This window comes from Panthera uncia, chromosome F1 (assembly GCF_023721935.1).
Source record: "Panthera uncia isolate 11264 chromosome F1, Puncia_PCG_1.0, whole genome shotgun sequence".
Lineage (NCBI taxonomy): Eukaryota > Metazoa > Chordata > Mammalia > Carnivora > Felidae > Panthera > Panthera uncia.
In genome coordinates this window covers 26,194,020-26,220,869 of record NC_064813.1, presented here as the reverse complement: position 1 = coordinate 26,220,869, position 26,850 = coordinate 26,194,020, and the positions used below count along the sequence as shown (strand labels likewise).

The 26,850-nt window shown below is 46.2% G+C and overlaps 1 long non-coding RNA gene across 2 annotated transcripts; it reads left to right on the top strand.

Moving 5' to 3' along the window:
• Positions 1-21,067, top strand: LOC125925256 (uncharacterized). Of its 2 annotated transcripts, XR_007458750.1 has the most exons (6): positions 1-169; positions 2,120-2,289; positions 10,828-11,034; positions 12,836-13,397; positions 18,652-18,734; positions 18,938-21,067. It is a non-coding gene; the product is annotated as an uncharacterized LOC125925256 (long non-coding RNA). The 2 variants fall into 2 exon arrangements; XR_007458751.1 differs by lacking the exon at positions 12,836-13,397.
• Positions 21,068-26,850: the final 5,783 nt, after the last annotated feature.

Here is a 26,850-nt window from a genome sequence, read left to right as displayed (position 1 = left end):
CCTCCACATTCCTGAGGGCAGACTCAGTGTGTGGACATTACAGGGAGAGAGATTTCAGCTTCAAACCCAAAAGAAATGTTTAATAATTCTGAGCGGGCGTTGGCTGAATCAGGACACAATGCATTCTCTGGAACTGGTGTCTCCACGCAGAAGCCAGGATATTACTCAGGTAATTCAGGACATCTGCCTGGACAACCTTTAAAATGTCTTCCAACCTTAAGATTTTGTGACTTGCTGATTGAAATTCTAATTTTATAATTTATGACTCAGGAGAGGCTCTTATTTTGAGTCAGAGTATCTGAGTAGTAAGGCCCCAGCTCCTTAGAGTCAGATAGCCCTGGCTTCTGAGACTGGCTTTGTCACCCACTAGCTGGGTGACCCTGGAAAATTTCTTCCACCTTTCTGAATCTCAGTTTTCTTGTCTATGAAATGGCAATACTTACCTGGTAGGCTTTTGTTGGCATTAAGTGAAAGAATATGATAAAAGATCAAAACAACAGGTTGTGTGTATGTGTATGGGGTGGGAGGAGGCAGTGAGAGAGAGAGAGAGAGACAGAGAGAGAGAGAGACAGAGAGAGAGAGAGGAAGAAAGTACAGGACCTTCGCCATGCTATAAAATCTCATTACTGCCTACTGGTTAATTTTTGTCTTCATAAGACTAGCTTACAGAGCGAAATAGGCGAAATAGACTCTGACATAGTATGCACAGATTCTGGCTTCAATCCTCTAACAGGGAAGGGGAGGGTCTGACCTGGGGAGGAAGGGGCAAGAGAAAGTCATCACCTGAGGGCTACAAATAGCGCTGGCCCTGTTCCTGGGTTTCCGGCCACTGGATGAGTATGGCCGTCTAGTTGCCCACCTTACAAGAAAGCAGTGGGCCCGGACAAGCCCCCTGCTTCCCCACGCTGACTGAGGTATGACACTGTATCTGGAACGACCCTTGTTTGTGAAGTGGGCAAGGTTTTGTTTTTTTTTTTTTGAAGCCTTCCCCACCTCTGTTCTGACACTTCTTCCCCCAGCCCCAACTTCCCCTTACTTTTTCCTGCCTAATTCCTCCTTCACAACTTAGTTCCTTAGAAACACCTCAGTTTGTCAGGGGGCCTGGGTGGCTCCGTCGGGTAAGTGTCCAACTCTTGATCTCGGCTCAGGTCATGACCTTATGGTTCATGAGAGCACGCCCCATGTGGGGCTCTGTGCTGAAGTGTGGCACCTGCTTGGGATTCTCCCTTCCTCTCTGTCAGCCCCTCCCCCCCTGCTCACGTGCCTGCTCTCTCTCTCTCTCTCTCTCTCTCTCAAAATAAATAAACTTAAAAAAAAAAAGAAAGAAACACCTCAGTTTGTTCACAAGGAGGTACAAGTGACTGAAAAGCTGAAAGGGCCACCTCTCCTCAGGGACCTCTCTCCTCAGCGGACCCCACAGCATGGGTCGCCGTGGGAGTGAGTGCCGCTGGCACCACGCCAGTGTGTCCCTGCCCAGCTGACAGACTCTGGGCCAGGCCCTCACTGTCTTGAGCACTGGTGGATGGTGGTGAAAACCCAGGCTCAAAGCCTTGCCGGGGGTGGGGAGTGGCCCCCGCTGTTGGAGGAAGTGAGTGGGTCCTGCCTGCGGCCTCAAGCTGACTCAGTGATTCCTGGAAGGTGGTGATGTCATGGTGACATCGCAGTTCCCCACCCCAGCTCAAGTTAACAGGAGAGTTAGTGACGACCGTCTCTCATTGGCTCTGAGCTCTGAGGCCCCCAGTGACCAAGTCCGCCAGATCTTGCAGGCCGCTTAATGCCGCCTGCATTAGTAAATCCCCTCTCCCAATTTCCACAGCTCGGGTCATCTGTCCCTACCGTGATCCCACATTCTGGGCAGCCTTGGGTGGTTTTAATCAGTTTGTCCCTTTCTTTTTTCCATGTAAATGAATTCACAAATCATAAAAATCACTTGGGCCAGGCCATGTGCCCCCGGGGCTGGGGGAACACGGAGCCTCCGGCCGTGCCCGCCCAGAAACAGAGCACGTGAGGACGTGTACCCTTGTGTCCTTCTCCGGTTTCACATCTGCCCGTCTTCAACAATGTTAATAGCTCCAAAGGGTCGGGAGCTGTGTGCCTTGATTCCTTTTGTCTCCTCCAGGACTCCCGAATGGGGCTGAGCACGTGAGCCGCTAAAACTGCGTGTGGGGGAGCTAGCTCCCCATCTCATCCCGTCACATCGTGGAGGAAGGGGCGTCTGCAACAAGGGCCCTAAGGCTGGGGAAGGAGGAGATGCCTTTTGCTTCTGGAGGACGGGTGCCATGCTCAAAGGTAACTAAGTCCAGGTGTGGGTGTGGGAAAAACCTCGCTGGACTTGCCGGGGCCCGAGGTGCTTTCAGGAAACCACTGCCTCCTCCCCTGTTCCCCAAAGACCCGACTCCTTGGGAGACTGAGTGTTAGAGCCGCGTGCGTAAACTGAGTCCTTTGTCACCTGGAGTCTGAATTCCAGCGCCTCCTCGGCGGTTCCTCCCAGCCGGGCTCCAGCGGTTTTCAGGAGGCGGCCCGGCTGGCCTCACGCTGCCCGATGCTGCCTCCTGCAGGCGGTTCTGGGGCACAGCCCTCACGGCCGGGCTCTGAGCGCCTGCCGCCCAAGCCCGAACGGTGGCTTTTCATCACCTGAAGTTGTCAGGGCAGCTAATAGCCCATGAACGTGGAGAGAATGAGGCTTCTCCAAGTGAATTGGGTGTTGAAAGATACTGTGATAAATGGTGGAGGTAGCGAGGGTGACTGATGAAGATTCAAATCTGAAATGAGATGGTGGGGGTAGGGGTGAGGTGGCGCAAGAAGGCACTAATGTGGACTGCGACCTTGCCATTTACATCGAGGCTCACGCCAATCTGAGAGGCAGGTGTTCTGAGCCCCTGCTTAATGAATGATGGAATCGAGTCTTAGAAAGGTTAACTAACATGACCACGGTTACACAACAAGCAAATGGTGGGGCCAGGGCCTGAACTCAGTGACCCCATAGCTCTGTGACATCTGCTGTCCCATCACCCCGTGCTAAGAGAGCAGAAGCCTGCCCAGGAGGAAGATCTCTTTATCTATGGCGTGAACGGGGTTCTTTGGAATGAAGATGAAATGTTAACAGCATTCTCTTCACTAAGAGTTTTAGCCATAGCCTCTGTGATGGGATTTTAGGGATGCTGGGAAGATCTCCCCACCTGAAAACATCCCCCAACTTGCCCGTCACGTTGCCCAGAATTTCACTATAGGAGAGTCATTCCCTTGATTAGCATTGGCTGCACGGTACTCTCTTATTAACTGAAAACATGATTCCTGGTGGCGGGGAGCTGGGGGGTGGGAGGGGGTGGTGGCGGTGGAGGGTGTCACATGTTAAGCCCTTACATCTTACCTCAGTGGGGATTAGCTTGTCATCGTGTTATCCCTGTGATAGAGAATTGAAGGTGTGGGAAAAGTGGAGGACAAGAATATCTTTGTCCCCAACTACGTGCTTCATCTTCTCCCCCCATTATGCTTCTTTCTTTGACATCACATGGGCCCAGCCATCTTCAAGGTGTCTGTCACTCCTCCATCTAATTGGTCATGCAGTCGAACCTGGCTTACCTCTTAAGTGGTGCTTGACTCTTTTCCTGTGCACACCCCCCAAGTTGATCTCTGGTCAGATTGTTTCTGGCTTGTTCCTGCCTCTGGGCCTTTAATTAAACCTGGGACAGCAGTAGAAGAGAGCTTTCTAGAATGCAAATCTGATAATGCTGCACCTCCTCTTAAGACCTTCCTCATTGCTTAAGGAGTGCAAACTCCTTAGTATTTTCTACAAGCCCCTCAGGACCTCAGTGCTACCCCTCTCTCTAGCACCAGTTCTGTCTCATCTCTGTACATTCCTCCTCCATCCCATTTCTGCTTCATTATCAAACACTTTTCCTTTGTTACCTCGAATGTTCATTCACACCTTCATGCCTTTGCCCACGCTTTGTTTTTGTCCGGAAAGCCTTTCCTCTTCGGTGGTCTCAGCTGGCCACTTCTTGGTGAAGCCATCCCTGATTCTCACCCCCAACCCCCCAGGAGGAGGTGTTTTTATGTCTGTGTCTCCTCCGCGAAGCCTGGATACATAAATGAATGAGTGAATGAGTAAATGGAGTCAGCTGATGAGTGGCCTGTCCGTTTCAAAGGATTTTTGAAACGAATACAAACCGTGGCTGCATTTGTGAATGTTGCCGTGATGCACGGAACGTGTATTTGTGTGCATTGGTGGGTTACAATGGCTCTGTTATGATAAGTGATTTGATGGGCCTTGAACTTACACAAGCAGAATAGTTTGAGAACATTGCCATGGAGACAGATGAGGCCTCAAGCAGCAGGGTACCACTTAGGCAGTGACAGATTTTACAGAAAATGGGCTTAGATACACCTTTCTTGTCAAAAAAAATCCCCCAGCTAATGGGAAGAGTGCTTCAAGGCAGAATGAAACCTTGCACCCCAACGAATAAAAAGCCCCTGAAGTTAGGAAAACAGGAAGTAACAGGGTAGGAAGAAGGTAAATTCTTAACGATAGACCTAGAGCAAAAGACCAAAAAAAGAGAGTGAGGAGGCTGAAGCCCTACCATGATGTTGGGAGTTCCAGATGTTATCAGAAAATGAACAGAGGAAGAAGTTGTTTCAAATATATAATTACGTTAAAGAATATGAGGAGGGAATCCTGTTGTGCGGTGTGATGAGGTATCACAGAGAATATTCAGGACTGGAGAAAACTTGTCCCTGGGGCTTTGGCAAGTTATTAATCATTTATGACATAACTAGAACTAGCATCTTCCAATTCTCCCTAATCTGTAGAGAATGACCTTTCCTGCCCGGTAGAAATGTATTCATTCAAGGACTAGTTCAAATGGCGCCTCTGCGAGTAAAGCCTTTCCTGAGTCTCCAGGCAGGGCTAATAACTTTCTCGATGTGGCTCCTCGGGGCTGCTCTTCTCTCTGTTTATTGCACCCACCACTCTGAAAGTTGCCAAATGATTGTTTTCTATTTCCATCATTCCTTCTCCTTCTGTTATTTGGCAGGTTACTCTAATAAGGAGCTTTCCCATTTTCTGTGTTTGTTTATAGATTTATTTTAGTAAGGGCTCTCATTTTATTCAGTAGATTGTATTCCATTGCCAACCTTGTTTAGCTTGATACTCTGACCGTCTCAGACACGGCCAGTGTTCCTTCCAGGATGCTCCCACATCCTTCTGACACGCCCCCATCATCTCAGCACTTGTTGGCAGTCTGATACAACAACATGACTCAGATTCATCTTGTACTTTTCCTGCTGCAGCCTGGATTACCCCTTTCCCCAGGGAGAACTGCTTCCTTTCAGTGGAGGATGGTGTTTAGGAATCAAGATCTGGCCACCTAGTGTGTTTATTGTTAGTGGGGTGTCATTGCTTCTAGACCCTTTTGGTGGAGGGAGCTAGGAAATACATGTATGTATATGCACAAATATGTATATACACATACTGAAACCTGTAGCTATTTCTATATATCCCTGTATTTATATACTTAAAAAAATAAGCTGATGTTTATACATCCAATTCCATTCCACGTTCATGGTTCTTTATAGTTCTCTCCCTCTTTATGTTTGCAATTCCTTTCTCAACCTGGCTCTCATTATCCTCAATATGTACCTGTTTGCTCAATACGATTACTTATTTGCTTAATATAATCAATCTCCCAATCATACCAGGTGTATCTTTTACCTCCACTCCCTGCCCCCACCCTCCAGCATCCTGTGTCCTTGGGCACCAGTAGGTATGCCATCAAAGGGCCTCCACAAGGAAGCCCTCTCCTGCTGTCAGTACCTGGTGGGGCCATGGTGCCGACTATTCCATGCCAGAAAGGGAAGAGGAAAGGAAGGAAAAGGAAGAAAAAGTCTGTGCTGATTGCTTTAACTGAAAGCTAAAAGGAGGGAAAAAGAGATGCCATTTCACCTAATCAGCAAGTGCTTTATCAAGTATTGATTAGTAAGAAAGCACGGATGGATGCATATGGCATGTATGAACTGGTAATAAATTTTGCTTTAATAAATCATCCAATTATTTATGTTTAAACACATTGTTGTCGTCCCTGTCTTCACAAATGCCATATAACCTTGTAGATGGAGTGGAAAACTGATAGGTCAAAGAAACGTCCAAAGGGCAATTCACAGTTGGTACAGACCTCAAGATAGGGACTTCTCTTAGAATTTTGTAGAGAAAGTTAAAAAAAATTATCCTCTAAAGTTGAAACCCACAACAATCAACTTCAAATGAAATAAGATTAACAACCTTTGGGCGGAATCATCTTGGAAGATAACTTGTAATTGTCTACTGGATACAACCAGGGTGCTTTCCAAATCTCCGCCAAAGAGACTGGAGACCCTTCCAAAACCCATTTGTGTAGTTACTCATTTACCACCAGTCATGTTGATGTCTACCAGGTTTCTTCTCTGCAAAGGTATCATTTCTCTCTTTGGAATTCTGTGTTAGTCTGCTAACTACTGGGGGATATAACAGGGAAGAAAACACAGTCCTCATGCTCGGCAAGTTCATGGTCTGGAGAGACAGACCAGTAACCAGGCCATTTCAGTACGTGGGCTAAGTCCCTTGAGAGGAGTGAGCACCCAGCTCTGACTTCGTGGAGGATATATGGAAAGGTTTCCCAGAAGAAGTGCCATCTAAGCTGAGATTTGAAGGACTGCTAGGAGTTAGCTAAGAGAAGGGTGTGGGAGAAAGGCAGAGAGGAGAGAATATTATAGGATGAGGGGCCACATGTTCTAAGATCTGAAAAAAATGAGAGAGCATGGAAGGCTTAGGGAGTGGCAAGTGGCTCAGTGTGGCTGGAATACCAAATTTGCAGGGGAATGGGGGATATGAGGGATATGAGACTGAGGAGCTATGTAGGGCCAGAAGCATCAGAGGTCTTGGGAGCTGTATTTTGGCATCGGACTTCATCCTAGAGAAAAGGAGACATCCCTCAAAGGTTTTAGGCAGGTATGTGATGTGATCACAGTCCCATTTTAGAAAACCCCTCTGGCTGTGTGCAGTGAGTTAGTCAACTTGAGGTTAAGGGCACAGTCCCCACAAGTCTGCCCTCACTTCAGACACCAGCCCCAGGTTCGGGGTCCCCAGGATCACCTTTTCTTCATAGCATCTGGCTGCAAATTCAAGGGTTCTCATGACTACCCTCACAGTTGATAATCTGATATTTAGGAAAGTGTTATACTTAGGAGTACACTTTTATTATAATAAACAGATATAAATTGGAATTAGTCAAGGATATAATTAATTGGAATCAGGAGGGTTCCAAACATGAAGCTTCTAGGCCCTCAGGATGCATTACTTCCCAGCATCTCTACATGAATAGGCACAAATATTGCCAACCATGTTAGTTCATGCAAGCTTTAGTAAGGGAGCACTGTCAGGGTGGAGCCCAGCGTGGGACTCGATCCTATGATCCAGCCCTAATGACTGTAGGATCATGACCTGATCTGAAATCCAAGAGTCAGACGCTTAACCGACTTAACCGACTGAGCCACCCAGGCGCCCCTAGAGTTTTTATTGAGGCTTCATTACCTAGTCATGGTTGATTGCATAATAACTTACATGGTTGAACTTAAGCTCCAGGCTACTTCCCCTCCCTGAAGGTCAGGCTGTCACATGGCCCAAAGCCCCACCCACAATCACTTGGTTGGTCTTTCAGACTCAGCCAGCCCCACTCTGACTCATCTCATGAGCATAAATGAGAGCCCAACGTTGAATAACAAAGACACTCCTCTTGCTGTGAAAATTGCAAGTTTAGGGATTTCCTCCTAGGAACCCAGACAAAGGGTAGATCTTTAGGTGACGCCAAATTTCTTACTGTGCACTGTGGTGTGGCAGTTAGATTGGATGAGAGTTAAGTCTGAAAACAGGAAAACCAATTAAGTGGTTGCTGCAGAAATCCAAGAAAGAGAACATGATGGCCTAGACCCAGGAAGAACAGAGAGGATGGAAAAAAGTAAAGGGGTTTTGATACATTAAGAATAGAATGTCAGTACTTGGTGTTTGACTGGGTAAGGAGGTTGAGGGCTGGGGAGGAGACAAGGACTATGGCACAGGTGTCCTGGGCAAATAGCTGGTTTAGGGCTGCTGTTTGCCAATATCTCTTGGCTTCTTGTTTTCTGGATCAATCAGCCTAGCATGATGCTTGGCACATAATAAACATTTAGCAAATATCTGTTGAGTTAAAAAAAAAAAAATGAATGAATGGTCCCATCTTCCAGCAAAAGAGGAAGAGACTGCTGTAAGGGTGCAAGCCATGTTCAACACATGTTTATTGTGCCCTTCTGAACTAGGGCCACAAATTAGCTCACCCAGTTTCTGCAACTGGACATTTCTACCTTCCATGTGGGATGTGTCCTAGGATTGCTTAAGTATGTGCGTGTGTATGTGTGTAATAAGGGGAGTTTCTTTGCAAGTTGTGAATCTTATTGTTTATTTGAAAGCTGGACACACATTGTACTGTATTGGAGAGACTTGAAGAGGGGTATGTGTTTGCCTGGAACAGAACTAGGATGAGTGTTGAGAGGAACGTTCTTTCCCCTCTCTTCATGTTTCCATACAGAGGGAGTTTGATTAGGGTAATACTCTTGGCTTCTCTCTGTCCCTTCCTCTCTTCTCCCTAGTGGTTTAACAATTTAATGAGCCTGGGAAAAGGCACTGAGGGTACCTGGCTCAGTTTCTCCCTGACTCTCAGAATCTGTCTGCCTCCAGAGAGTATAGGTTATCATCAGCTTTCCGCTGGGCACTCGGCTTTGTGGAGCAGGCTCCACAGTGACTCATCCTGGAGGCAGGGTTCGGAAGCCACCCTTACTGTGTACCTAAGTCACACTTCCTGGACCAGGTTTAGTATTACTAAATTCATGGAAGAGGAATGGTATTTGTTTCACACTCTCTCCAACACTGTGCTCCCAGCAAAAGAGCGGAAGTCGCTTCCATGACCTGTACCCTGTCCCCTGCCCTCATTCCCTGGGTATTGGTTTTATGGCTCCCTTACAGCCTGAGTTCCTGTTTGCATTAGCTTGGGCCGCCATAACAAAATACTGGGGAGCGTAACAACAAAAATGCATTTTCTCACAGCTCTGGAGTCATTGGGCTTGGTTTCTGGTAAGGCCTCTCTTCCTGGCTTGCAGACAGCCATCTTCTTGCTGGGTCCTCCGGACATGGCCTGTTTTCTGTGCACAGGCAGACAGACAGAAAGGTCACCAGGAGCTCTTCCTTTTCTTATTGGACCCCAGTTCTGTGGAATCAGGGCCCCACCCTTATGACTTCACTTAACCTTAATTAATTCCTGAAAGTCTGTCGCTCCAAATATATTCATACTGGGGGTTAGGATTTCAATATATGGATTTTGGTGGTGGTGGTGGGAAATGTAACAGTCCATAACACTGTTCTTTTAAAGGGCTCTCCCATCTTCTTTCATGATTAGGACATAGTTACATAGACTATATATAACTGTAAGAATTACTGGATTGTAATTTCAAACTGGTTTTAAGAACCATGAGCCTGGCGCTCAATAATTGCTGTTTGATGCCTTCAGGAATGTGATACTTAGGTTTTGTGTAATATTGGTGTCAGTTGACTTTGGGCATAACACCAAGGGTCATGGATGATATGTCGGCCCTTTGGAGGATAGTATCGGCTGCACCCAGGTGCATCTGAGGAATTTTCCGATGCTGACTGGCGGGTGCTATTTGTTATGTCGCAAAAGTCCTCCAAGACTGAATGGTTTAAAGCTGGGGGCAAAAATCACCTTTAGAAGATTGTTCCTGTCTTATTCCCATGTCATTCCTGAAAAGTTCATGCGGCTCATTATGGGTTGTTGTGATGATAAAAGGGATGAGTTTCTGAATTGGGAAAAATACTAGTATGTGGAAGGAAGGGCTTAAATATTTAAAACTATAAAATGTCATCAAAGTTATTATTCTGATCTGGGCTTTAGAGGTCACCCCGTCTTCTCTCATGATATTGGCAGGCAATGCAATGTTGATATAGCTCCAAAGAATTTGCTAGCCTCTCTGGGCAACATCCTCTCTGTTGGAAGGCCACAGCCTTGGAATGAGAGCTCCATTGCTGGTCACAGACAGCCCATGTCTTGGGACACAGTTTTAAGGGAGGTCTCAGTGGTGCCAGGTGACAGAAGCGAGAGCAGAGGCTGTGGAGCAGGCAGAACTTAGTTCCAATTCTGCCTCTGCTGTTGTAACTTTCAGCACATAACTCCACCTCTCTGAGCTTCTCTGAGCTGCTGTTTTCTGTTCTGTAAAATGGGAATAACACCACAGAATACCGTTATCAGGATCAAACAAGATGGCGTACTTAGGTGTGCCCCATGCCTTGTTGACATTAACGTGTGAGATCCTTTCTCTCAGACCAACCTGATTGAGTTGGGAACTACAAGGCTTGGTGCCCACTTGTTAATGATGTTCATTTTCTCCACAAGACCTGCTCTGACCTCCAGAACCCTGTGGAAGGTCTCTTCCAGACTCTCCACCTTATCACCTGCCAGGCTCATATCCTGTTTGCTGAGTGAGCTTTCTGTCTGAATCTGCATTTTACTTCCTCAGCTAGACTGGCCTCTCTTTCACAGCCTCTCTTTCATAGCTGGTCTATGTTTCATTTTCGAATCCTAGCACAATGCCTCTTTGCACATAGCACTGCTCAAAAAATAGGGATTGGCTGATATTTCGCCTACTTTTGTCTCCTCAACATTGCCCCAGGGTCATGAGCTGAACTCAGACTACTACATAAGGCGTTACTACAAAGTAACAACATGTTTATTCCTTTATCTGTTTATCTAGCAGCCCAACCATGACTCACACATCCAAATGAGGCTGCTGCCTTATAAGGAGGCACTTTGAAGGCTATTATTCCAAGGAGCCTGCCACCTCCCGAAGCATTTTTAGAACTCCTGCTTTGAATCACTACCAGTGTCAAGATGGTGAATCCTCACACCTCCTAGGAGCAGTTATTTTTGGAAACAATGAAAGTCAGGTTGGCCAAGTTTGGTAAGTATGGTCCTTCAGGGGGTGGGTGAGTGTGGAGAAGGAGGCAACCTGGGCATTTCTAATGTGTCAAGCACTTTGCATTCACTCTTATTTTATTCTTAATAACATTTCTGTGAGGCAGGTGTTATTATTACCTCCATTTTACAGACAAGGAGTCTGAGGCATAAAGTGCACATTCTCTATACAGGAATATCATGGCTTCCCCCCTCCCTGCCCTCATTACTAAGCTAGCATTAGGAGGCCAGGAAGCAGGCAGGACAGACATACTTAAGTGACCTTTCTGCACCCAGGCAGAGATGAGGAACAGGGGCGTCTTATCTAAAGACAACAAAGCCAAGAACAGTGACATTTGAACTGGTGGGGGCGGGAAAGTTAAGGGCAATGCAGGAACCCTGGAGGAGAGGGGAAATGGGTCCATGCAAGCACCTGTAGGGCATCTCTGGGAGAGATCAGACAAGAGGGGACAGGACTGACTGGTCCAGGACTGGGGACTCATGAGCAGGGGAAGGATGGTGACCAGAATTCCTAGCTGAAGGAATTCCTTTTGGGCCTCTCTTTTTCACTTTTTAAACATGGTGTTCATGTTTGCTGACTGTAAGAAGGGCTCGAGTTCATTGTGGAAAACTTGGAAAATACAGAGGAGTATAAAGAAGATAAAAACGATCTGTAGGTGACCCCTCCTCCCCAAGATCTCAGGCTTTGGTAAGACACAGCCACTGAGCCCATCAGCGCACACGAGGTTATTTATAAGCTCCTGGCTTCTCACCCACCCACTCCCCTCTCTGCTTGGGCTTGGGAGGCCTGGGGCCAGGACATTCCCTTGCAGCCTACACAAGCTGCTATATAAAGTCCTGCTCTTCTAGGGGCTGGATCAGGACGTTCCTTATCTCTTTGCAGCAGGGTTCTGATAATGCGCCCAGTTGGCTGGCACTCTGAGCCGCGCCTGGGCTCTGGCTGCTGTTCCTGGGGCCTCCAGCCCCCCCCCCATGGTTGTCTGTGCTGGTTCCCGCTGAGACTTGGCCAAAGACACTAACTGAAACCTTCAATGTAGCAAGTTGTTTGCTCGTTGCATTAAAGGGCAGCTGCCAGACAGCTGAGTTGAACTGGATGGGTTTGGCATGAGTGATGGGTGTGTCCAGCACATGCAAGATCCATGGTCAGTGTCCCCCTCCTGAAGCAGCTGTGCCTAACCCCCACTCTCCCAGCCCCCGCCCTGATTTCCCTCTCCTTCCTCTTCATTAGTGCTTGGCTCAGAATTTTCTTCTTCCATATGGCTTCTGCAGGCAAAGGCCTTCCGTGGCTGGTGGCCTGCCTGTCTCTGTTCCAGAATTCCGGGCTGGACTTCTCCCTAATCGATGGTGGACCATAGCAAACGTCCTCTCTCTGCCTGGAAAATAAGTTTTGCCAAAGGAAGTAGAACCATCTTATTGCTACAAGTTGGGGCAGAGGGGAGTCAAGAGAGACATCCTGAAAAAATGCATAGGCTTTTGCATTTGCATTTGCATAGAAGGTGGAGGAGGGACTGCAAAGTATTCCCCTAACTGAGAAGGCACTTTGAGACTGAAAACACGAAAGGAGGCCACGCCATACAGTTGATATAGACTTTTATTCAGGGTAACTTACTGATGGGGGTGGGGGTGGGGTGCGGGGAATCAGGCAGATGGTGATCCGGCTGCAGTTATTCTCTGCGAAATCTGGACCTTAATCTACAGATTTTATAGAACGAGGGAATGTGCCGAAGGACACTGTAGTGAGACCAAAGGGTTTGCATGCACCTAATTGACATCTAACATTTAATTAGATCTCACGGCACCACCTGTGTATCAAGAAAGGGAGAGATACATTACCTTGAGCAAACTTACAGAGGGCCAAAGCTAGCCTCCCTCCATCTCAGCCTTGGTAGGCATTTTAAGGTATGTATATTAATCTCCTAGGGGCCCTGGAACACATGGAGGGGGACGGGGTCAGTGAACAAGATAGAGGGTAAAGATGGGCTCAGTAGTGTTTGCTTTCCTATAGTGTTAAATCAGACACAACCAGTGTGAAATCCTAGCTCCTTCGCTTAAAAGGATGTGTGATCTTAAGCAAGTTATGTATCTCCTTTGAGGCTGAGTTTTCTCATCTTTAAGATGTAGAGTATGATATCTCTAAGAACTCCTGCAAAAATGAAATAAGAGGTCATGTATAAAACACAGGAAACATATTTTAGGTGGTATTATGATAGTTATTATAATTTTTGTTAATAATATTTTTATTTATGATCATTTGGATAAGAGAGAAGTGATGGCTTCTGTTTTCCCCTTTTAGATTCAACAGAGAAATTCTTGACCTTGGTTCTTAAGAAACCTGTTTAGGCAAAAAAGGTACATGTTTCTATTGATATTTAAATGAGGTTTTTCAAGTTCTGAGAGAATCCTCTTTTTTTTTACACTTTTTTTTTTTTGAGAGAGAGGGGGAATGTGTGAGTGGGAGAGAGGTGGGGGAGAGAGAGAGAGAGAGAGAGAGAGAGAGAGAGAGTCTTAACCAGGCTCCACGCTCAGCCCAGAGCCCAACATGGGGCTCCATCCCACGACCATGAGATCATGACCTGAGCCAAAACCAACAGTCAGCCACTTAACCGAGTCGTCCAGGTGCCCCCTTAGAGAATCCTTTCAAAGCAACATCTGGGCCCTTAGGAGGTCCTGGTTCACCTTTGTATTGGCCTGTGAGAATCAGTCAACTTTATACAAAAGGGAAAGTCATTGTACTTATGGCTTAGTCTAAATTTAGTAGCAAAACATTCCTGCTATAGGGGTGCCTGGGTGGCTCAGTTGGTTAAGCGTCCGACTTCAGCTCAGGTCATGATCTCTCTGCTGGCAAGTTCAAGCCCCGCTTCAGGCTCTGAGCTGTCAGCACAGCTAACAAGCTGAAGCCTGCTTCCGATTCTGTGTCTCCCTCTCTCTCTGCCCCTCTCCCGTTCATACTCTGTCTCTTTCTCCCAGAAATAAGTAAATGTTAAAAAAATAAAAATAAAAAAACCCACATCCCTGCTGTAAGCTACAAGGGACATCAAAATGGAATGATTACATATGAAATATCAATAGTGAAAATATAACTTCTCAGAACATAAAAGATACAATTAAAGCAGTGTCCAGAGAAGAATGCATAGTGAGACTCTGTGTGTCAACTTGACCTGGCCATAGGATCAGGGCCCACATAGGGCCCAGCTATTCTGTCAGACATTATTCTGAGTGTTTCCGTCGGGTGTTTGTGGATGAGATTAACATATGCATTGGCAAACTGAGCAAAGCAGATTGTCCTCCCCAGTATGGGTGGGCCCCATCCAATCTGTTGAAGGCTTGACTAGAATAAAAGGTGAAGAAAGAATTCTTTCTCTCTGCCTGCCTGTCTTTGAGCTGGGACATCATCCTCTTCTGCCTTTGGACTTGTACTTGTACGAGAACTCACACCACCAGTGCTCCTGGGGCTCCGGCTTGCTGTCTGCCAATCTTGGGACTTCTCAGTCTCTGTAATTGCGTGTGCCAAGTCCTTAGAATAAATTTCTTTTATATATTTCTTTTTAATTTTTTTAAATATTTATTTATTTTTGAGAGTCAGAGAGAGACAGAGCATGAGCAGAGGAGGGGCAGGGAGAGAGGGCGACTCAGAATCCGAAGCAGGCTCCAGGCTCCAAGCTATCAGCACAGAGCCCAATGCGGGGCTCGAACTCACATACCGCGAGATCATGACCTGAGGTAAAGTCGGGTACTTAACTGACTGAGCCACCCAGGTGCCCCATAAATTTCTTTTATATTGATATAAATCAGTATCCTATTGATTCTGTTTCTCTGGAGAACCCTGACTAATACACATAGTCTAATAATAAATTAATAAAAAATTAAACAGGAATGAAAAATGAAATACGCATCCCACTGAAGTAGTTAGAAAAAAGGCCATAAACCTAAGGAAAGCAGAAGGAAGAAATTAATAAATGTTAAAGCAGAAATGAATACATTATAAAACAAAAAAGTTTTATAATTAATAAATTATAACAAGTAGCTAATAACTAAATTTAAAGCTAATTCTTTTTTTTTTTTTTTTTTTTTTATTTATTTATTTTGCCAGAGAGAGAGAGAGAGAAGACACATGCACATGCATGAGCAGGTAAGGGATGGGCGGAGGAGAGGGAGAGAATCCCAAGCAGGCTCCACGCCCAGCCCAGAGCTCCACTTGGGGCTCGATGTCATGACTGTGAGATCATGACCTGAACCAAATCAAGAGCGGGTCGCTTAACTGACTGAGCCACCCAGGCGCCCTAAAGCTAATTCTTTTAAAAAGCAATAAGATTTATAAGATTTATAAATTGTCGGCTAGGGGTGCCTGGTGATTCAGTCAACTGAGTGTCCAACTCTTGATCTCAGCTCAGGTCTTGATCTCAGGGTTATGAGTTCAAGCCCCGCAGTGGGCTTCATGCTGGGTGTGAAGCCTGTATAAAAAAGGAAAAAGAAGAGAATTATAAATTGTCAGATAACTTTGTCAAGAGAAAAGAAGGAAATAGCCACAAAAAAAGAAATGCTAAGGGGATAACAACCACAGAGGAATAGAATCAAAAGAAACCTTCGAGACTATATTACTCAACTCCATGTAAATACATTTAAAAACTTGTGTTGTAAAAAAAACCTGACGTTACTCAAAGAGAGCTCTGGCCTTTCTCCTTGGCTCCTGGGAGATAAGCTCCAGGACCTTGGAATGTCCTGCCTGATAAGAATGTCTTTCTTTACTGGGACAGGGGGTGCTCCCAGGCCACACGAAATAGTTTAACAATGTGATTCAGGACAGGAGCTTTGGGTTACATGCTATTCACTCTATCCCTGCTCTGCTCTAAACGTCAGCTCCATGGGCAGTCAGTCCCATCTTGTGGTTGAGCTCCAGGAGAAACTCTGGACACTCAGATGAGCTTCCCTAGCTGTCACTACTCTGTATGGTTGCATGTGCCCGCTGGGGAGAGCAGTGCTGTCCGTGGGTCCATCAGGAAGGCTGGAGGCTCAGTGCTCAGAAGTTTCCTGGACTCTGCCTGGCACGCATCTTGCACCTCTTTCCTTGGCTGGCGTTAATCCTTTCACTGTAATGAACTGTAACGACGAGTACAACAGCTTCCAGTGAGTTCTGTGGGTCCTTCTAGCAAACTGTCAAACCTGAGGGTGGTCTTCGGAAACCCCTAAGTTTGTAAAGCCTGATATATTGGATAGTTTTCTGAAAAAATGTAATTCTCCTCAGTCTGAATCAACATCATAGTCAATGAAATATTCAATGTTAGTTTTGCCTTAGTTAACCTACAAATTAAAAGAAATCGCAATAAAACAAGTAGTTCATATGGAAAAAGAAGGTGAAAAGTGAATGGGAAACTAGCCCTAGATGTTATAATGCATATTATAAAACTACAGTAATTAAAATAGTGTAGGACATCTTGCAGTTGGAACAAAATAGGAAATCCAGAAATAGACCAAAACCTATTGGGAATTTAGTTTATGATAATGGTGGCATTTCAAATCATTGGGAAAAAAGATGAATTATTCAATAAATAGTGTGGAGACAACTGAGTAGCCATCTGGAAAAAAATTAAGTTGGATCTATACCTCACTTCTTATATCAGGAAACATACCAGGAAAGTTCAGTGATTTAAATTTTTTCAAGTGCAATAACAAACTGTGGGAGATTATGAAGCAATCTGGGCCTGAGCCTGGGTGGCTCAGACGGTTAAGTGTCCGACTTCAACTCAGGTCATGATCTCATGGTTCGTGGGTTTGAGCCCCACATCGGTCTCTGTGCTGACAGCTTGGAGCCTGGGGCCTGCTTCAGATTCTGTGTCTCCCTCTCTCTCTGCCCCTCCCCCACTCACACTCCCTCTCTCTCAAAAATAAATAAACATTAAAAAAAGACGTAATCTAATAACTATTTTGGAATGGGGAAGAATTTTCAAAGTATGACATAAGATACAAAAGTCATAAGGAAAAAAATGGATAACTTCTACTGCATTAAAAATTATGTATGGAAAGCCAGCAAGCAAATTCTACAGAGGAATGCTAAACCAGGAAAAATATGGTGATACGTAATAATACATATAAAGACTTTTCACTAGTCAATAAGAAAAATGACCATATAATAAGAAAATAGGCAAAAGATACGAACAGAGAGTTCACAGAAAAGGAAACAAATGATTTTATAAAAGGATGCTTCATATTACGTGTAATAAGAGATGTTATAAAATAAAACTACAGAGAAATAACATTTACTGTTTTCCACGTACCAAATTGACAAAGATAAAAAAAATTATTTATACATTCTGCTGATACAGGCCTGGGGAACAGAAAGTCTTATATGTTGCTTATGGGATGTTGAATCTGTGCAACATTTATGGATGGCAAAAAGTCACAAACATATATACCAGTTGGCTAATGTTCTATTTCTAGGAATTTATCCTAATCACTTTTGGACAAAATAAAGTATGTACAAAGTTATTCATTGCAGCATTGTTTGTAAGAGTAAAATATTGGAAACCACCAAAATGTCCATCCAAGAAGGATCATCTGAATAAATTATGGTGCACTGAGCCAATGGAATACTATGCAACCCTGAAATAGACCAAGGAAACTCTTTATGTACTAACAGGGGAATGAGCTACAGATCCACTAGGAAGTGAAAACGATAAGGTGTAGAACTATTATGTGCAAAGCAGTGCATATCGTTTCCGTAAAAGAGGAAAGAAAAGAACATCCATTACAGTGAAAGCTCCTATGTGTTGTTTAAGCTCACCCCCATCCTATGAAGAAGGTACTATGATTGTGTCGTGCTCTGCAGATGGGGGTAACTGGGGTACAGAGAGGCTGCCCAAGGTCATGTATCAGTTGGTATTGGGCAGTGCTGGGTCTCGAACTCAGGCAGTCTGGCTCCAAGGTTTGTCCTCTTCCCATGTGCCATGTTTCTTTATATGGATGCATGTGCATATTTGCTTGCATATTCATAAGTGATCTCTGGTGGCTAAGGGAAAGATATGAGAGTGTATAGTGTATTTCACTGTATTCCCTTTTGTGCATTTGGCTATTGGACCATGTGGAGTATTATCTACTAATACATTTAAAACAATTACATTTCTGATTGGGAGCAGAGTTCAGGGGAGGGGATATATCGCACAGGACCCAGGTTCCCTGAGGCAGATATAAAGTTCCATCCCGGGTACTAAGAACTGAGTGTCTCTGTCTGCCATGCTGGGGAAACCACATAGCCTCAGTACGACTCGAATCCCTCATGGGGCCTTCATAACAGTGGTGGGTGGAGGTGAGCAAGGAGATGCCCAGGTCTTGCCTATTGGAGGGCTGAACCAGCCTGCCCCACCTCATACTGAGTTTGGGTCCAAGATCACAGAGGTGGGCATCAGATGGGCATCAGGCTGGGCCCTCTACTTGGGTCTCTACTGTGATCTGAGGTGAGACTTGTCTTCCCATATGCCCCCTACAACAGAAGTTTGCTTGATTTTTGCCTGAGGGCTATCAGCACTGTCTGGCCAAGCTTGCTTGACAACCTCAGGGCAGGGGGGATGGGGCAAGGTCTATTTTTGGTGATGCAGATGTTTCTGCACAGGAAAGTATCCTTGGGAACAGAGGTGGTGCTGTGCAGAGGCGAGCCTTCAGGGTTTCAAGTGCTTGGACCTCGCCCAGCTCTGGGTAAGTGGCCTGCATAGCTGTGCTGGGGCATCACCAGCAGCCAAAGAGGGAGGGGCTGTAGGGCTGGAGAGACTCATGCTTCCAACATCTGCTCACTCGGAGAAGATTTCCTTTCTCTGCCTGTTCCTTTCCTTTTGCCTGGGCTCAGCCGGGTGCCGGGAATTGAGATGGTGTCAGGTGACAAGAGGCCACCTTCCCCACAGCTGGCCTCCTCCTCAGGCTGTGATGAAGGAGTCAGAATACCTGCAACGGCCACACAACCACGATGACTGCAGACTCCCCAGCAACCACAATTGCAGCCACCACACTGTGGGGCCATATGACCAACATCAGCAATCGCTACGGTAAACTGCAGCAAGCACACAAGCACACAACAGCAGTCGCAACCACCCCATCTGCACGACCACACAACACCCACACAAGCACCGCGACCTGCAGCAACCACTGCGTCAGTGGCCATTTATCAACTCTGTCTCATGTTCCGACTTGAGACCCGGAAAGGGAGGTCTGCCATGCCTCCTGAGACAGATCAGCAGAGGCCTGGGAGGCTTCTCGGACCTTTGGGTGGGAATGAGCCGGTGGGAACTTGGATCAGGTGAGTTGGGTTTATGACGTGGACTCCTCTGTCTCTGAGGGGAGGTGTGGTCCCTTGAGGACTTCCAAGTCAACTTGGCTCTAAGCCCTAGAGGAGGGGGCATCTTTCTCACTCCCTTTCCTGAAAGACGGGGGCACCTGTCTTATTTTCCTTCCTGGGGACCCCCTGTGATGCTCAGTGCTGAACTCTGAGCATAAATGGTACTTTCTGATTGGAGGGGATGGGACCGAGTAGCCAGCTTTCCTCTCATTACGGCGTCCTATTTCCCGTGCATCACCGGAAGGAGTGGGCCTCTGGTCCTTTGAAAACCAGTCTCCACGAGGGGGATGGAGGCAGCAAGTTCTTGACCAGAACCTGCCATGTACCATCAGCACAATCCCGTAGAAAGCCTCTTTTTTTTTTAAAGTTTATTTTTGAGAGAGAGAGAGAGAGAGAGAGACAGAAAGAGAGAGAGAGACAGAGACAGAGCATGAGCTGGGAAGCAGCCAGAGAGAGAGGGAGACACAGAATCTGAAGTAGGCTCCAGGATCCGAGCTGTCAGCACAGAGTCCGATGAGGGGCTCGAACTCATGAGAGGTGAGATCATGACCTGAGCCAAAGCCAGATGCTTAACTGACTGAGCTACCCAGGCTCCCGAGAGTCTCTGTTCTATACAGCCCAGCACTGGTGCTGGCTGTCCAGCTCAGTGAAAGGCATGGTCGAGATAGGACTGTACACAGAGAAACTATTCAGACTCTCAAGGCAGCTGGTGCCCTGATGGAGGGAGTGCCACCGACAGCCACGGCCACAGTGCCTGGGGAGGGGTACGCTGATGCTTGGGGCTCTGAGGAAGGCTTCCCAGAGAAGGTAGAGCTTGATCCTGCTGTAAAGGAAGGATTTCACTCACCCAATAGAGAGAAAGAGAAGGCATTCCAGGAAGGGGAACAACATGAGCAAAAGCCCAGAGGCTTTATGAAATTTGGTGGAGTCACTGAGTGGTGGGAGGTAGGAGGGCAGGAAGGAGGACGTAGGAAGGTGGAGGAGGTCAGAGGCTGGAGGGGGAGCATCTTGGGATGCGCAGTCCTGTGGGCAATGGAGACACTGAAGGTTTTTCTGAGAGATGGGCAGCAACATATACCAGGCAGCATCCCAGGATGACTTTTTAGCAGTCCTGTGTGGGCGGCTAGCGTGTTGTGCTTAAGGGTGTTGTGGGAGAAACAGGTTAGGTGCAGTGAGAGGCTGGGACTTGGACTCAGTATCCCCAGTGGGAGTGGAAGGTAGGGCAGGAGCGGGCAGGAAGGACACGAGAGAATAGACAGGGTCTCACGGCAGCCTGGGTGAGTCAAGGCAGGGTGAGTCAAGGATGATGGCTCCAAGGGATGGTGTTTGGGCTACTGAATGGGGGTACTCAGTTCGTGGGGAGAGACGCTGTGCTTGTGCAGTACTGGAGGTAGGGCTGTGACCGTGGGGGGAAGTCCAGGAGGCGGCTGGCTATGCAGCCCAGAAGAAAGGGGTGATGTGGGGTGCAGTTAGGCGGCGACAGCTGGAAGAGAAGGGACCAGGGGTGAAAGAGTGCCAGAGAGAGAAAAGCAGAGGGGCGGGTAGAGAACCGGGACCCAGCTGCAGGCACAGGAGAGAGTGTGAGAGTCTGAGGCCAAGGGGAGGTGAGGGGGAACCATGGCCAGAAGCCTCAGTCTGGAGAGTGAGGCTCCAGCTGCCTGGGTGCCACAGAGGCTCCCTCTCGCTTCAGTGTCTTCCCCCCCCCCCCCCCGACTGCCTTCTGCTTCATGGCAAATGTCCGCTCCTTATGTGGTCACACTTGTTTACCTGTCTGTGCGGCCCACTTCCCCAGGAGCCCTGAGAAGGCTGTACCTCTGTGTCCAGTGAAGGACAGAACTTACCTGGCAGGTAGGACAGGCCCCGAGGTCTGGGTAATATGTGTCCCCTCAGGGGTAAAAAATGTCCCCTCAGACAGCCCCTGGGGATGTCTGAGTGGCAGACACTTGTCAGGAAACAGGCCATCCCTCTTGGCCAGAATGCTCTTTCTCTCCTGGGCTGCTCGGACAGCAGCGTCCTTTTCCTAGGTACCTGCTAGGTACTGGGTGGACACGGTGGGGCGAGTCCAGTGACAAACTGGGCACAGCCACCTCATGGTTCTTTTCGGTTTCTGCTTCCTGCTAGGGGCCCAAGATGAAATCAAGGGGGAAGAGAGAGGAAGGCGGGCAAGGCAGAGAGTTCACGTGCTAGAAGAGCCCTGAGGACCTAGATATGGCCACAGAGGGGGAGCAGGGGTGGGAGGAAGAAGGAATTTTCAGAAGAAGAGAGCAGGAAGTAGGTTTGAGTCAGTTTGAAGTTTGAAGTCAGTCCCGAGAGGAGGCAGGGGGACGGCAGCCTCGTGTGTGGGGTGGACAGCCCAAGCCCAGGCAGATAGGTGACAGGGAGGGACAGGGCGGGGCCAACGGAAGACCTGCAGCATCTGCTGAGGAGGTGGGGTTTGTACAATCAGCGGACTGGGAGTCACAAACCTGAGAAGGTGCTTCAGTCAACACCTGGCAGGTGACTTAGGACGAATTCCTTCTGTGAGACGGGCAGGTGGTCGACAGAGGTCCCATCGAAAACTCAGGCGTTCCCCTGGGTAGTGGTTAAGGACCTGAGCGCCCAGGACCCTGAGCTGGCAGGGGTGGCATGGATGAGGGTGTATGTGGGCGGCAAGGAGCAGAGCAATGGCCAGAGGCCTCGGGCTGCTGGGGGCCTGCCTAATGAGGTACGAGTTGGGGAAGTTGGGGACGTGTGAAGAAGGGCCAGCTCAGGATTTAGAGAACCCTGGGACAGAAGTGGGGGTGGGGAGAGGGAGAGAGGGAGCAAAGAGAGAGGGAGGAGACAGAGGGGAGGAGGGGGAAGTGCTTTCTAGAGCTCAGGGGATGAGGTTTCACAGATCGTATGTCGTCTGGGTCATTTCCTTGTGAGGCCGTGCACAGGAGGAACCGAACTGTTTCCCCACACCACCCTTATTCTAGGCTGCTGGCCTTAACTCTGTCCATGCCAAGGGAAGAGACAACTCCCCTCCTCCACTCGGGGAGATTGTTAGTTTTGCTGACAAATGCTCTATGCTTCCTCTTTTCTGATTTCAGAGAAGAGGACACTTTTCCTTAAAGGAAAGGGGAACCAGTTCCTGAAGGTGTCAGAACAGTAGCCAGTGAGGTTTGCCAAAGCACTGGTCCTGGGTGTTGAAGAGGCTGATAAGTCCCTGTCACCACATTCAGCAAGAACGTTTCCTTTGTCTTACCCACCTCTAGGCCATTGGTTCTCAGCTCTGGTTGAACGACAGTACTTTTTTTTTTTTTTTTAAATCTTATTGTCCAGGTAGCACCTGAGATCAATGGAATGCAAATCTTGGGGGGAAGACATTGGTATCTTTGAAAGCTCCTCAGGAGATTTCTGGGTGCGGCCAGGCTTGGGGGCCTCAGTCTGAGTGTGTGGTTGGTTCCTGTAAATGCCTCTTTGTTTACAGCTTGAAAACCCAGTCCAGGGGTGCCTGGGTGGCTCAGTCGGTTGAGCATCTGACTTCTGCTTAGGTCATATCTCACGGTTTGTGAGTTCGAGCCCCGCACGGGGCTTGCCGCTGCACGCAGGGAGCCCACTTTGGATCCTCTATCCCCCTTGCTCTCTGCGCCTTCCCCACTTGTGCTCTCTTTCAAAAATAAATAAAACATCAAACAACAACAACAACAACAACAACAACAACAACAACCCCCCCCCCCCCACACACACACGCACACAAAAAGAAATCCAGTCCAGGCTAAAAGCTGGGCAGGTCTTCCTGATATTATAGTGTTTAAAATGGAGCAAACTCAGGGGGCCTAGAACGAAGGTGAGTAGGGCAAAGGGGCATCGCCAGCATGAAATACTTGAGAATTAAATTGCCTCCCCCTCCTGCCTGTCAAACATCTGTTTGTTTCTGGCACAGGCCCCGTATTCTTATTCCTAAGGGTCAGTAAAACCCATCTATACCTGCCTTCTTGCTTCTTTGGCTGCAAGAAGCAGCCATCTATACCTGCCTTGTTGCTTCTTTGGCTGCCTCCCTATCTTTGTACAGACCCAGACTGTTATGCATGTGTCTTAGTCAGCTTGAGCTGCTGTAACAAAATACCATAGAGGAGGTGGCTTGAGCAGTGGACATTTATTTCTTACAGCTCTGGAGTCTGAGGCCAGGGTGCCAGCATGTTTGGATTCTGGTGAGAGCCCTCTTCCTGGTTTGCAGATGGTTACCTTCTTACTATATCCTCACATGGCAGAGAGAGGAAGAACTGGGGTCTCTTCCTCTTCTGATCAGGTCACACTACTCCCATCATGGGGGCTCCAGCCTCATAACTTCATCTAAACCTAATTATCTTTCAAAGGTCCCACCTCTAATACCATTGTGCTGGAGATTAGGGCTTCAACATATGAATTTAGGGGGGACACAAACATTTAGTCCATAGCAACATGATTATTTTGTTCTACCAGAAAGTTTTCTCATCCTTACACAGGACTTGTTAATACCCAGTTCATTTCCTGACTTTGAGGGCTTAGAGATATACTACTTGGGAAATTTCTAAAGTAATTCTTGGCACAAAGCCAGAAGCAACATATCATAGCCATTATTGCTACTGTTGTCCAGATATGTTGTGATTTTGTTGTTCTGTTCCAAATTTTTGTAATTTCCATTGTGATTTCATTCCTTACTAATTCCTTTACCTGCGACCTATGGGCCATTATTTCTTTTAATTATTGAGTGCCTGAAAAAAAAATCTATATTTTAGCTGGGTATAGAATCCTATATCAATTGGCAATTTTCAGCACTTTGCAAGAGTTCCTCCCATGTTTTTGGCAACTGTTGCTGATGATGTTGCTACCATCAGATTTTCTTTCCTTTGTAGACAGTCTTATTTTTCTCAAGTATGACTTTTTCCTTTATCCTTACATGTTTTGTAGTTTCAGTATGATCTGTAGGCACCTAAATACATCATAATGAAGATACAAGTTCCTATATATCCATATCTAGAATTCTTACTGAATTTTAATGTTAATACTGGAAAACTTCAGGTATTATCTGTGTAGGTATCACTTCTCTCGCATTTCTTCTATTCTTTTCTTTTAATTAATATTAGCTGTATGTTGGTGCTTGCCAGTCTACATTCTATGCCTCTTAACCACTATAATTCTACATTCTATATATCTTAACTATATGTATATAACATGTTCTCTTTTTGTGCTGCATTATGTGTGATTTCTTTAGTACTGCCTTCTAATAAATGACTCTGTATTTCATTATGACTTCTTAGTGTTTATCCAACACTACTGAGTTTACATATTTCAAAATCTATAATTTTTCATTTCAATTGTCTCCTTTTTATTACTTGCTTTTTAAAATTTTGCATATTTGTTGTTTCATAATTTGTTTTTACATATAGTTGTTAATCATTCTGTTCTATCTTTGAGGATTCTCAACAGTTCTTCATAACACTTGTTACTACTTGGGATATTATATAATTTTTAGTAATTGTCATTTCCACTAGAATGTAAGTTTCATGTAGGCATTCAACTTTTTTTGTTGCAATTTTTTATTTAAATTCTAGTTAATTAACACATAGTGTAATATTAGTTTCAGGAGTAAAATTTACATATAACTTACATATAATACCCAGTGCTTATCACAAGTGCCTCTTTAATATTTATCACCCATTTAGCCCATCCCCCATGCACCTCCCTTCCGACAACCCTCAGTTTGTTCTCTATAGTTAAGAGTCTGTTTTATGGTTTGTCTCTCTTGTTTTTTTCCCACACTATGTTCACCTGTTTCATTTCTTAAATATCACAAATGAGTAAAATCATATGGTATTTGTCTTTCTTTGACTGACTTATTTCACTTAGCATAGTATACTCCAGCTCCATCCATGTCATTGTAAATGGCAAGATTTCATTCTTCTTGATGGCTGAGTAAGACTCCATTGTATATATATACCACATCTTTTTTATTCATTCATCAGTCAATGGACAGTTGGACTCTTTCCATGGTTTGGCTTTGTTGATAATGCTGCTATAAACATCATGGTGCATGTGTCCCTTCAAATCAGTATTTTTGTATTCTTTGGATAAATACCTAGTAGTGCAATTGCCAGGTCATAGGGTAGTTCTATTTTCAACTTTTTGAGGAACCTCTGTACTGTTTTCCAGAGTGGCTATACCAGTTTGCATTCCTACCAACAGTTTAAGAGGGCTCCCCTTTCTCTGCATCCCTGCCAACAGCTGTTGTTTCCTGTGTTGTTAATGTTAGCCATTCTGACAGGTGTGAGGTGGTATCTCATCATGGTTTTGATTTGTATTTCCTTGAAGATGAGTGATATTGAGCATTTTTCATGTGCCTGTTAGCCATCTGTAGGTCTTCTTTGGAAAAATGTCTGTTTGTGTCTTCTGCCCATTTCTTAACTGGATTATTTGCTTTTTGGGTGTTCACTGCCTTTCTTAGTCTTTCTCTTGGGGGAGTTATTATTAGTTATTTTGATCTCTGTCATGCTCATCCCCCCAAACTAGTGGTTTTACAGTTACTTCCTCTTGGTCTTCATAGCCCCCAGCTTAGAACCAGATTTCCTAGTGTCCGGTAGGGTGTCAATGCTGTCATAATGTGGGAGTGCTGCTGATCCTGTCACTGGGCCAGGGAACCAGTTCTTCTTCATGTGGGGCTAAGAAGTTTGGTGTAAGTCTCAGCTCTGGAAGCAGTTATGCATTTTATGCCCCTGGTTCTTGGGTGTGGGATCCCCATATGGTCCCTGGTTTGGGGACACCTCCTCATGTGGTATTCCCCATCTCAGCATAACAGAAAAGCTCCTCACCACCTCTGCCTGCTTCTTGTCCTGGAGACTCATGATCCCACAGCATCATCCAGCTTACAGTGCCATGTCCCTGCTGTTCTGATCTTTGGAGATGTGCATCTTTTTGAGTAAGTCTTTGACTTTAAATTTTTTGTATTTTATCTGTTATTGTTAAGTGTTTGGAGCACAGGGGGCCTCAAGGTGTGAATCTATAGTACCATTGTCCCTGCAAGTCTTTGAATTACTGCTCGCTTTGACTTCCCATTAAATCTACAATAACATCAGGCCTGCAGGGTTTACTCTTGAAAGTAAGGAAGCTGAAGTTGGAGGGTGCATTAAAGCTCATCTCACTCCACCTCATGTCACAGAGGAGGAAACTGAGACCCAGTGACTTGCTTTTGGCCACACACTTTCTTAGTAGCAGAGCCAGGAAGGTAAATCTGACTCTACTCCCTGGGGTATTGAACATCTGTCCCTGAATATGATTTCTCTCACATGGAATGGCTTTCCTGCTTTGCTGCTTTGTCTGAGCCTCATAGTTTAAGGGCCTTCCAGTGCTCTGTGGTCTCTTCCTCTTCCCAGGGCAGATGGCACTTAAGAGGGAGGGAAAGGATCAGCTCTAATAATTACTGAATGCTTGCCTTGTAATGGTTCTGCCTGTGGGGTTTTCGCAGTTAATAGTTGGGTAAAA